We start from the raw sequence: 13,135 nt of genomic DNA, 5'->3' as shown, positions 1-13,135 counted from the left end.
CTCCCCACCACGTACCCTTCCTTAAATCTGGATTCTAAAGTATCCCTGTTGACTCTCCTTCTAACAAAAATAAGTCCCTATTATAATAAAACTGGTGTGAGTAACATATGAAAGTTCTCTCCAGGGAAACGTAACTAGGCGATATTGTTGGGAAGGACAGAGGCTCGGTATAGTAGAGCAGTAAGCTTAAAACGGAAAGGTAATTACACACAAGCACTGATATGAATGATAAGCGTATCACTTACTTCAATAGTGTTACTGCTAATAATATGAAGTGCGGAGTACAAAAAACACCTGGACAATGTCACAATAGATCTAAGCTCTGGTCGCAGTGATGAGTCCACACAGAAAAAAAAATATAGACTATTTATTATTATTTAGAAACCTTAAGTTTCTATTCGTTAAACACACTATTCTGTGCATTTATCATTGAAGATATCGTACTGATGTTGCAATCTCATCGATTTACGCGAAGCGACAGTTGACCCTGCACACCGGCATTGCTCGATTCACGTACGCTCCAGCAAATCGTTCGATTATCGATTACTTCTTACGCGTTTCTTTTTTGACTATCGACTGGACGTCAGTTCATATCAATGATACCTGACCTGTTGAATAAATTTGTTCTTTTTTACAGCCTTGCAAAGTAGCCTACTGTTACTAGCGCATAATTATTTTTATTGAAATTCATCACTTATTCAACTCACCGTACGCAGCCTTCGAGCGGCAGTTTGGTTAGAATGTGCCGCAAGAACGACAGAAGCAGCAAACATCCAAGAACAGAATGACCAAGAACAAACTTTACGAAGATCAGCAAATCGGGGAACAACCACTTTTTCATCAGAGGCCCCTACCTTACCCATATACATGCATGTCCGTCGACTTTCCTTCGATAGGGCCCCGTCATGCAGCGGCGGGGTGCTCCAGGGGGCGTTGCCGACGTAACCCGTGGGTTCAACCAGTCAACAGCGAGACGGTGTGCTATAATAGCACAACTTTCCGTAGCCACCTTTATTGCATTGCACTGGACGATCGGCCGGTCGATCGGAGCGTGAAGCAGAAAAAAATCACTTTTGTTATTTATTGCAGTGCTCGGGACTGCTCCCAGCTTAGTCAGTGGCTGATCGACGGTAGATTCGGTTGTGTGTCCTAAAGGTTTACTCACCATACCTTCCCCGCGTAGGTCAGGGGGATATCCTTGCCCTAACTATTGACAACATACTAAGCGGTCACTGGACGGGACTGGTGATCGGTAGCATTTGACCGCGGAAAGGTGCAAAAAGGTGAACAAAAAAAACTAGACAGTGGGAAAGCTCGAACGCGCGCGTAACACGCGAGTGTCAACGAATTGCTCCAGTTTTAAGTTTAAAGTTTTAATTAGTGATAATCAGTGTGTATCAGTGCGTATCAGTGCCTTACGCCAATAGAAGAGGCTACAACATTGGTGAATAGAAGCTGTAAGTACGACAACAATCAGCAGATTTTGAAGATTGATCATTTCTAATAATGAACCGGAAATGTGTGAATGCTAATGTGTCGGCAAAAAAAAACCGGTTATATTTTAGTGTGATTAAAAAGTTTGATTCGAATAAACTCTAGAATAAAATTAGTAACCATCCCAAGCCTGGATGAAACAGCATGGATGCAATTTTTATTGTTTTTGTGAAATCAAATTCAAAACAGAAAACTCATTATTATGAGGAAAAGATAATTGGGATGGCTGCCACCGACAGTACAATTTCATAGTTGTTTTTGTTATAGTATTTATAGAAACGCTGTTTTTAGTTCTAAAGTGGAAGCATTTGAAATTACGACAACTTGTTTGGTTTTCCCAATCATTAGTTAGGTGCGAGGGATTTGTTCGACGACTGAAAAGAGATCGGTATATGCTATGTCGTTAAACATATTCATTACGATTGAAACATGAGAAGGAATGAACGTTATATTTAAAATTATAATGTTGTCGTTGGCCAGCTAGATTTTTCAAAATTTTTCTTTGACAAAAAAATAAAGTTAAAAGCAATAACGAATAAAAGTCCAAATTATTTTAGAAAATGCGAAGTTTGGTTTGAACTTTGGTTTTTAGTTCACTCAGAAACCGAATATAATCTATCTTATCTTGAACCTTGAAGTTTTCTTCATTCGCATGAATGTATCATTCCATTCAAAACTCAACATATAATTTGTTTTTTTTTTGTTTAACCAAAAATGCATTCCGACTTTAACTCATTCAGATCTTTCATATTGCAGAAAAAAACCTTAGTTCGCGATATGTGATAACCATTAACTCTAAATAAATACTAACCCAATCAGAAAGACAATACAAAAATTTACCAGAAGCCATTCGTTTGTTATGCGAAAAACCTTTCAGGTTGTGTTTTCAATAAGTTGTTAAAATAACAAAAATTATTATAAAATGATTCTGCCAGTATCAAACCCATATCCAACTTTGTTACTGACGTATCAGAATAAAATAGCATATTTAACAGTATAATAACAACCATTGTCAGAAACAACAGCTTTTGATGGAGTCGAAAAATTTGTTAGATTTTTCAAAACAACTTTATTCCAGGATTTGTTATTATAACTCAATTCGTTTCAACATTTGAAAAAATACAAAATCGTATCAAAGTATGTTATTTGTATCAATTGTTGATAGAATTTTGTAAGTTTTTAGTTATGCTCTTCTGATCGAGAATGTTTACCTTCGAACAGCACTAGTTTCGTTACACCAAATGCAGCAAATGTTTCAGGCATCTTAAAAACTCAGGAACAACAAGAGCTACGGGGAAAATACTAGAATAAATTTCAGCTAAAATAGCTTTCAGGTTTCTTTCGTCTTTGCATATAGATAGCTGCTCGTTGCTAATACCAAACGAAAGTTTTTTTTGTTGCAACATTCTCATTAATCTCTCATTATCCGTATTTATACCATGTTAGGCCATGTTTTGATGTTAATTAAATTACAAAAACTTATATTCCCACGCAGAAAGATCACACAATAAGTCATGTACACTGAGAGAAAAGCAGTCAAGAATTTCATAAGTTAAAACTTATGAACATGCATAATTTTGATTTCATTAGACACTTATGCATTGCATATCAAGCTTATAAATTTCATAAGTAGACTCAAGGATTTTCATATGAACGTTATCTGCATCCCATACGCGTAACTTATGATTTTCATAAACGGCAAAATTGTGAAAATTCCATAGTTATATCTTGTAAAATCAGCAAAATGGCAGACCAGAATTGTTGATTTGTGCACCGTCAGATAAGTGTTAGAAGTTTTTGGATAAAGCTAAGCTGAAATTTGCACAGCTGGTGTCAGCTGGTGAAAATTGGAGCAAAAAACTTTAAGTACCTCTTTTCAAATCCTATAGGTATATGGTATACATAATGTCATCTATGTTTATTCTAGCAACTATTAAATTTTGTGATCGTTAAAAAGGACAACGCTGACGACATTCGGCAAGAGGAATCAAAGGCGAACTTGTTTCCCGAATTTTAATCTCCATTTACTTGTACTCTTAACTATATATTTGTAATATTTGCGAGTAAAGAATAAGTAAGAACTAGTGTAAAAAAGTTTTTTTTAACAAAACATGTTGACATACCCTAGTATTATGAATTTCATGGCAGCAATTATAAGCTTTATAACATCAAACTAATGATATTTATATCAATCTGTTCATGAAATTCATATTGAAAAGCTATGATTTTGATATGTCTGTTCTTATAACATGCATACCTACGACCAATAAATTTTATAAGTATGACTTATGAAAATCGTTAGCAGTCGAGAACAAAACTTTTCCTCCAATTCATAAGTCAAACTTATGTCTTTTATAAGAAATCCTTGTGGCGCAAAATCATAAGGGGTTCTTATGGAACTCAATAGTTATTTTCTCTGCGTGTAAATAAAGTGATCGATTTGACAGCTCAAAAATGTTTTGCGACATATATGGGAGCCCTGCTCGTGGGCGAATATCTTTCTCCCTGTTGTTCTCACCAAACAGAATTGTGACAACTTGTAAACCATAACAAGATAGAACATGATTCCCTGACATCGTTGGTTCTATTTTGCCTTGGAGAATGTGGAACCGATGACTTTTGGATTCCAAACATGCTTAGAATGACGGTGTAATGGAGTATGTGTTATTTCGATTTATAAATAAATCTCTATGAAATGAGGATCGTTTCGTATACTTTGCGATCCTAGAAGAAAACTAAATATTGACGAGACTTTAAATGGATCAGTCGATGATTGATTTAAGGCGGTAACTTTACACAATTAGATTTGAAAACTCGTTCTAACTTTTCGTGACCTTTCCCAATAAAGTTAATGTGAATCACTGTAGGAAAGTACGATAAAAATTAAAAAACGATAAAAATTAATGTAAAGCTCGGTTACTACTAACTAATGGAAAATGATAATTTAAAAATAACAATTGTATAACTTAATGTGTTTAAGCAAAATTGTAACCTCGCCGCTAAAATGTTTTTTTCTGTTCAACAATGAACAATGGTATCCTGCGCAGCAATTTTGAGGTCCTGCCAGAAAATAACGCGATTGGCACATTTTTTATGATAAAATCATCAGAATATTGGCAATATACAGAGTCATTCAAAACTTGTAGGTGAATAAGATGAAGACAAATACTATATTTGGCATCAACATTGTGTTTTCAGAATTTACAATCTTTCAGAATTTACAATTCTTTTCATCTTTCATATCACATAATATTAGTGGTGGGCACCATTCCGCTAATTCGCTAATTAGCGACGCTAATATTCAGCTAGCGGTTTAGCGATTTCGCTAATTTTTGAACTGGTTAGCGAAACTGTTAGCGTCGCTAGAATTTTGGCCTTCGAAACGCTAATCGCTAATCCGCTAAATTTTGAAGAGAAGTGACGATATAACTATTTAGAAAGACTGTGAATTGCTGATGGCGTACGTACATTGCTTCGAAAGATGAACATACTTTACTGCGAAATTGACTTTTGGAACGAATATTCCATTCAAACAACGTTCAATTGTCTCAATTGTCTAGAGTCCTTCTCTGTACGACACAAGTGCAAGTCAGTCTTTTTACACTAGAATGGAGTTCCAGTTATCGTACAAGCCACAGGAGAACAAGCTCAAGGTCTAGATTGAATTTTCGGCAACCAAGAACTTTTGTATTCCGGCTTGAAATTATGACAACTTAGGTTTTACCTTTTCGATTCAGATAATAATGGAATTTTTATGAAAATATTCCAAGATATTTATTTTTTATGCAAGCTGAATAACTTTTGTTACTCCTTGTTTTTCAAAATCAAGTATGAACACCGTATTGTGAACCTCCTATTGTAAATAGCTCTTAAAAGTATTTGTTTTCGTTTGTTTTACAACGAAAAATCAAAGTGGTCCAATTCTTACAAAGCACGAGCAATAAATATAGCGATATGACTTTTTACATATTAATAAGTTAGCGATTAGCGAGTAGCGAAAATTCCGCTAATGTGGGTTTAGCGGTAAGCGTTTAGCGATTATCGAGCTAAACTTTGCGACTAGCGACTTAGCGATTAGCGTCTCTAAATTTTCGGTTAGCGGTGCCCACCACTGCATAATATTTTATTGAGTCAAACCAAGACCATGAATGCTAAGAACCAGTATCAACATGAGTAGAACCAAGATTATAATTTCCTTGTCATTAAAAATCAAGTTTCCAGTATTAACGAGACTTTCTCGTTAGTCGGCTTCCCAAAATCGATTTTTTGACGTAGAATTACGTCTTACGGCAACATTCAAGAATAGAGGTGCAAATTGAAATAACGAGAACATCGAGAGCGCCACGGAAATTGTCCAGGTTTAAATGCTTATAACTAAGCCAGTTTTTTCGGTTTTCCTTCATTTTTGCAGCAATCGATTATAAAATTGGCTACGCGTCCATCAAAATTCAGAAAATTGTTATTTTATGATGCTAACGTTTGTACTATTGAATGTAGAGTTTTGTTTTGAATGCAGCTTGGGACATTTAGAGTTGAAAACCTAGGCCAATTATCATCCAATAAGGCAATCCACGGGTGACGTTCCGCTGCATGTACGTTTGTTATTGTTGTTATTTTTCAAGCTGCAAAACCAAAACACAACCAAAAACGATGTCGGCAATAATATCAAAAGTGATTTTTTATTGTTGTATAAGTATTGGCACTCGTGATACTAGAGCTACCGATCGGATAACATTTGTTTTTCACGCTGATCGCAACTGTATTGTGGATTGCCTTTCATTCTTGGAATCGAGATGATTTCGAGAATCAAGATCATTTTGAATTTCAAGATAAAGTTCTGGTTTCTAGAGAACAGTCTAAAATTATCAAATACTATCCCATATGAGTACTTTACTTCCAGATTTGTGATGATGCCAAGAGACCTAATTATAAAACCGATGGTTGCATCTTTCGGTTTTGTGGAAAACACCTTAAATGGCCGAATACCACGTTATATGAGTATTTTCGAGATAGATATACCCAGAGACCTGAAATCAACTTCAGACGCTATTATAAAATCCAAGGTGGTTTCTGAGAAACAGCCAAAAATGGCCGAATATCATCTAGTCTGAGTATTTACGGAACGGATGATACTCAGAGGCCGTAAATCGACCCCAGATGTCGTTTTGAATCTTTTTAAGGCCACCACGTTATTTCCGGAGAGTTATTTTATTAGGTGTTGGATGAAGGTATTGCACACAACTCTTCTTTTTTTAAACAGTGAAAAGGTGCTCTACCAACTGTGCTTCAGTAACCTTCAAAAATATTTTCGAAGTACTTAAATCCAGTTTTTTTCGGGGATACTAAACATTGAAAATAAGAGAATTTTAATTGAAATATACCGCTTCAGACCATCAAATTGATTAACCCCAATCAAGTGTAATATTTAGCCAATTGCATGAAACACATCGACATAAGACAGTCTGTCGTAATTCTATGTAAATCTTGCGGTTGTGTCTTATACACAACCTCTTGAATATATTTTTACTGCAATCGTTAGGTTTAGTATCAAAGAATGTTGTGTAATAATTCTAAAGCCTAACTGAAAGTGGTTTTGGAGATACGGGCCCGAGGACCAGGGAATTTTTTACCACCTGAAAACAATAAAACCTATTTTCTTAGAAGCATGTTTTTCGAATTAGCGTGCTGGATTACAAAATAACAGATGGGTTGTGTGCAAAGCAACGACCGCATGATTGAAATCTAACTACATATGGCAAATTTTTTCTTTACTGGCTTTGTGCTAGCGTTGCAGTCCGACTGTTGAAATTTTTTGAGTAATTCTACGTCAACCTTAGGGTCGTGGCTTTGTACGCAATTCTTCTGTTATTTTGCTTGTAAATTACTTTAAATTCTACCTTGAAACGAGATAATATTGAATATTCAATCACGCATTTGTTTTGTCCTTAAAATAACAATTTGTTGTTCAATTTAATATCGAATATAATGCTGATCGCATCTCTGTGCTATCCCGATGGTGGGGATTAAAGCACTCCAACAACACAGTGGCAAACTGTTTTCACACTGACATTTAGACGCCCGGTATAATTTGTTTGCCAGGATCCTCAATGCTTGTGTCAAAGCTTCATCAAAGGAAGCGGCCGTCAGTGTCTTACTATATGCTTGTGTAGTGATTTGTTTCGTACGTAGTTTGTTCAACGTTACGTAATTCCAGGGGGAAGCATATCGAACGTTATTTATTGTTACATAAGTTACATAAGAAGAAGGGTCTAAAATCTAGCTTTTAGCGTTACGTAATTTGTGTACGACGCCTTAAAAGCATATAAAATTAGACATTTTTTCACCAGTTCCGTTTTTAAGTTTTCATTTTACCCTATGTAGCCGAACTTTCTGAGAGACGTTGTTCTACGTCAAAAAATATTACAAATTGTGTTTGCTATGAGGTAATCAATTAGTTTTATTTATTTTTGGTTTTGTATTTTTAATGTATTTTGACAGTTTAGCTGCAAAAAAGTAGCAAAAATAGTGTACTGAATTCAATTATGTATTTTGTATAGAAGCAGGAAGGGGAAAACTGTATACACCATTTAATTTGTTAGGGAATAAGAGATTGTTGATAAGTCTATCATTTTGTTTTTTCGGTCAAAATTTATTTTCTCATATCCAATCTTGCCTTCAAATAAATACAAAAGATTATATCTATATGTCGCTTTTTTTCGTCACAAAGAAAATTAGGAACAATCTCTCTTGAAGGCTTTTATAAGTAAATTTCCTTAATTAGACATCAAAGATTATTCCAAGTAGAGAAATAGAATTGATCGTAGCGTTTCCTTTCCGTCATTCCAAAATTATGTTTATACTATTGTAGTACTGTAGAAATGCCATAAAAAATAGCAAAATTGCGCACACTGTTGTCAAAGCTGCAAACATGTGATTAAATTTTTTTTAGTGCAGAAAAGTTGATTTGAGAGACGTAAAGTATTCAAAAAAGTTGTTCCATTAGTTATTCTCCATTTTAAGGAAGCTACATTTTTTTTCATTTTTTTTAGTTAAGCCGTTACAAATTTTATTTTTATTTTATTACACCCCCCCCCCCCCTTCGAAAATCTTGGAAATTTGGAAGAGGAAGAAAAAAAGGTTCAAACCGTTTTGTTAATATGATTGGTTTTTCGACAGCATAAAAGCTAAATTTAGCAACAAACAAGTCCAGTGACAGCGAGAGTGTCGTCAAAAGGCAAGGAAAATGATTAATAACATCAATAAAGGGTTATTTTTCATCATTTATTTGAGTGCAAGTTACGAACGTCGTAACTTGTATACAAGCTTTTATTAAAGACATTCTTTTTTTCATCTCGGTGTTATTTATTCTTCGCCCTCCCCTTGGCTTACTTTGATAACCTTGGACATAAAAAGAGTTCGAAATTTGTATCAGCCTTATTGAAGAATTCTATAAAAATAATGCTCTAATTTACTAACAAATATTTACAAAGAGAGGCAAATGACTATATCTTGATTGAATGATGTATGACTTATTTTTTAACTTGCGGATATTTGCGGTTTTTGTAGATATCTGTTAGTTAATTAATGCATGATTTTAATGGAAATCTTCAAAAACTTAAGTAATATTAGAGATAAAAAGAAACTTTCTCTGGTGATTTATTGGTTTTATTATAGCGAACAACATTGTAGAATATTGAAACATTGTAGAAAATCACTATAAAAAGTTATATTGAAACATTAATCTTGAGGGGCGTTGTCTGGTGTCTTCGACAAAATTGTTTCTTGAAAAATGTGCCACGGCTTAACTGAACAACGTAGATTGTTGTAGACAAAATGATTGTGAGTTTAAGTGTTTCTTACAAAGATAGAAATGCATGCCGCTCTTTTGCTTTGATCGACCACTGTAATTTATGAAACAACTTTACTGAAGACACTGCACTTTAAAATTGATTTTCTTACTATGTTTACTTCTACTCTCATTTTTTCCGAATTTGGTGCGGTGTTATTACTCACACATTATTCGAAATCTGCATCCCTAAAGTGGCTTGAACTTTACCTTTCCCACGCTTCTGATAAGTAATTCTCCCTAAAATTGGAAGATTATCATCCGGTGCGTATTCATCAAATGTTGTTTCGTATAAATTCCTAGATTTTTAAATTTAAACTCATTCACTAAAAAACAGGATTATGATTGCATATTATGACAAACCCTCTATTTTCGTAAACGGTACTCAAGTTTAAGTAGATAAAGTTTCCTAAACTAAAATGAAAAAGAAAAAAAAATTTAAAAGAAACTAGCGGATGCCAATAAAAACTGTAGATTTTCAACAACATAACCCTACGTCGTTTCCGGTGTCCAAACTCTATGTCGGAACAATCAATCTTCCCCGCTGCCGACTGACCTTCAGCAGGTGTCATTCGCACTGCCCACACAGCGAATGAAGAAAAACTCTGCCAAGCCCAAAACAAAGACTTCCTATCTTTAAAACTTATTTCCCGCAAATTGTCACGCACCACCGTCAGAACAATCGGTTCAAAATCAAAATCACCGTCCATCGCCATCATTGTGCGTTAGCGATCCCATTTAGCGGCAATCGCTCCGGTTTATTACCGCACCGGCGTGCGCGGCATCATCGCAGAGGCAGGTACACAGCTTCATAGCAACGCAGCATCCACAGCAAACAGTCTGGGCGCACCGAAAAAAAACGCTAGTAGTACTCATGCCTCCGCTGGCTATTGCCGGATGATTAATCGTTGAGACGAAATATTCGGGAGTTTCCACGCCCCATCCAAACACGTGTCCGGGTTTTTACTTCTACAATTTTGGATTATTCACCGAATTGAACGTTAAATATTACCATAATCATAAACCTTGTGCGGTTATTAAATTAATTTCATTAAGCGCTGGCGGATTCGGTTATGGTATTTGTGTTTGCACCATTAACCGGGAGGGCTTATGACTTTGCATTTGTAATCCTTTAATTCTTAAACTTTACACTGCCGGGAAATAAATGCGTACCCAATACACTAGCCAATCTTATAAGTTTTACACACTTCTGAGCAATCGTTTTACCCTCAGGTAGTGACCTTTAGCGGGTTAATTTTCTAAAGGCTGGGTACAAGTAGATAGAAGGGTCGGCAATTCTTACCTTCACCGTCTTAATGCGGTTTTGGTGTGCATAAGGCTGTCTCTCTATGCTAATGCAACGTCAGATAGCTTCGATTGTTATCTAATGGCGGACATAATGAAGGATAATGTGCAGTTAATGCTTTCTCTGTGGCAATTGTTCTTTGATTCACTTAACATCGCGGGTTAAGGTTCGTTTCTTGTTCGTCTCCCTCGGTAATGTAAAAAAATGTGTATAATAAACGGTTTACTTTTGCGGCCTCTACTTTGCGATGATATAGCTTGAGCTTATCGGATACCAGAGCGGAACTGAACAAAATGTTAACATGGACAAGTGGTATCAAATTTAATATCTGCAATCAATCCGACGCATTGTTTTTGAAAAATGAATATTTTTCAATGTGTGTCGCACTCATTATCAAAACATACCCCGTCTTTTATAGAATTTTGCTTCGATATGGTCTGCTCGGCATGTCGGCACTTTTGAAGCGGAAGTTAAAAGTAGAACAGCAGAATGACACCGTCGTTGATAATAGGTGCTTGTGTTTGCCACCAGCAACGGGACAGAAAATGTTAGCGCTAAATAGACAATTACATCTAGCTATTAGCTAGACGCACCGGTCACATCCACTACCGGCACGGAATAGGCGTATCTTTGCAGAAAAGTTTTTTTGTTGTTGTTGCATAATTTTAATCTGCTGCTTTATACCGCTTAACGGCTGAGTTGATACAAGGTTATTTGAGTGCTCGTGATTTATTCGTTTACTGTCAACGATAGTGAAACCATTTACGAAGTAAGCTCACCAATCGGTTCCGCTTAAGTATGCCTGTGATATCTAAAAATAGTGCAGTGAATAAATTTGAGGTGAGCTTCAACATACCGCATTTTTATTTCGATAAGGTTTATTTTTGGAAAAACTTCAACAATAGTGTTAGTAGATTCGGGCCGTTTCGGTCAGTTCAGTCAATTTCTTCTGTTAATCGTTTTTGAATGTGCTACTTCAGAAAACGAAGTAATGAGAGCCTTAAAGTGATGCTAGAAAATGTCATAATACAACAGAACAATTATGCACAAATTTTGGTGCCAATTTACATAATGTTTTCGCCGACTTCTGTTGGGCTCTTTGCTGAATATCATCCTTGCTGGTACCTCCCCCGACATTCGTGCCAAGCGGCCAGCGTACTGTAACCATCCTCATTTCTATCAGTTATTGATAAAATCCGCATGTTCGCATGCTTGGTACATGAGCCTTCGCAAGCGAGAGCCATGTGAAAACTTTACACCCCTTCTAATCACGGAATTCCAGCAACCTGACACCAGCTGTCTGCTCTCCTATGCATAACCCAGCCACCAACCGCGAATGCAAGCAAAAAAAGTAACTTGCTATAGTTCACACACAGGCTGGCTAATGCCGAGTACGCACAAGAATGGATGGCAGCCAAAAGTAGAACGAAAAGAGCGAGAGAACTGGTTCACTGATCTTCTGAATCTATTTAGATGCATGCAAACCGCTCGCGAGCTGATCAGAATACTCAATGCTCCGAAAGAACGACATCTTTTGATCGCTCTTAAAAGAACTGGCGCTTTTGATCAGCTTGCAAGCAATCCACTTCTAAAAAACTCCACCTGAAATCCGTACACAGCACTGCGTCCCATCCACCGTAGCCTTTATCAATCTAATCAGCTTCCCCGGAAAGCTGTTTTCATCCATGACGCTCCATTGCTCTTTTCGGTCGATAGTGTTATGCGCGGCTTTGAATACGGTAAACAGGTGGTGCGAGAGGGTTCTGTATTCACGGCATTTCTGGAGGATCTGCCGTATGGAAAAGATTTGGTCTGTCGTAGACCGTTCTCCCACGAAGCCGACCTCGTAAGTTCCTACAAATCTGTTGGCTAGCGGTGAGAGCCGGCAGAAAATGATTTGGGAAAGCACTCCCACTGACCGCAGCTCCCACAGCCCAATTTGTCGCCTTTCTGTTGTAGAAAGGGTAGATTACCCCATCCTTCCATTCCGCCGGTTGCTGTTCTATATCCCAAATTCTTGCGATCAGCCGGTGCAAACAGGTGGCCAGCTCCGCTCCACCTGAAGATTACCCGACGGCAGGTTCTTCTCCGACATCATCAACACTCGCACCTACTGCAGTGCAAATAAAGATTCGGACCACTACCTAGTAGCTGTGTGCACGCGCTCAAAACTATCGACGGTGTATAACACCCGCCGTAGTTGAACGCTGTGACCAAATATTGAGCAACTGCGACGACGCCGAGGCTGCACAGGAAAACTAGCAGCAGCTGAAGGCAGCGCTACTCACGGTGGAGCAGCTTGGCGCAGGTACTCTTGAGAATGGCTGGAGGAGCTTCCATTCGCCATAGGTAGCACTGCTGTAGCGCTACTAGGTATAAGGGCTACGAAATCATAGAAATGGATGGTTTGACAGCGAATGCAAACGGTTAGTCGAGGAGAAGAACGCAGCACGGGCAGGAATACTGCAACATCGTACGAAAGCGAACGT

The 13,135-nt window shown here is 37.1% G+C and overlaps 1 protein-coding gene across 1 annotated transcript in view; it reads left to right on the top strand.

Annotated features, from left to right (window-relative positions):
• Positions 1-1,099: 1,099 nt before the first annotated feature.
• LOC129730926 (putative metabolite transport protein HI_1104) overlaps positions 1,100-13,135 on the top strand; it is a 43,678-nt gene continuing 31,642 nt past the window's right edge. The window contains exon 1 of the mRNA XM_055690575.1: positions 1,100-1,457. The gene's annotated coding sequence lies outside the window, so the exon portion shown is untranslated. The remainder of the gene's footprint in view (positions 1,458-13,135) is intronic.

Source organism: Wyeomyia smithii, chromosome 3 (assembly GCF_029784165.1).
Source record: "Wyeomyia smithii strain HCP4-BCI-WySm-NY-G18 chromosome 3, ASM2978416v1, whole genome shotgun sequence".
Classification (NCBI taxonomy): Eukaryota; Metazoa; Arthropoda; class Insecta; order Diptera; family Culicidae; genus Wyeomyia; species Wyeomyia smithii.
Note: the sequence above shows the minus strand (reverse complement) of the source record. Positions and strands in the feature narration are given on the sequence as shown.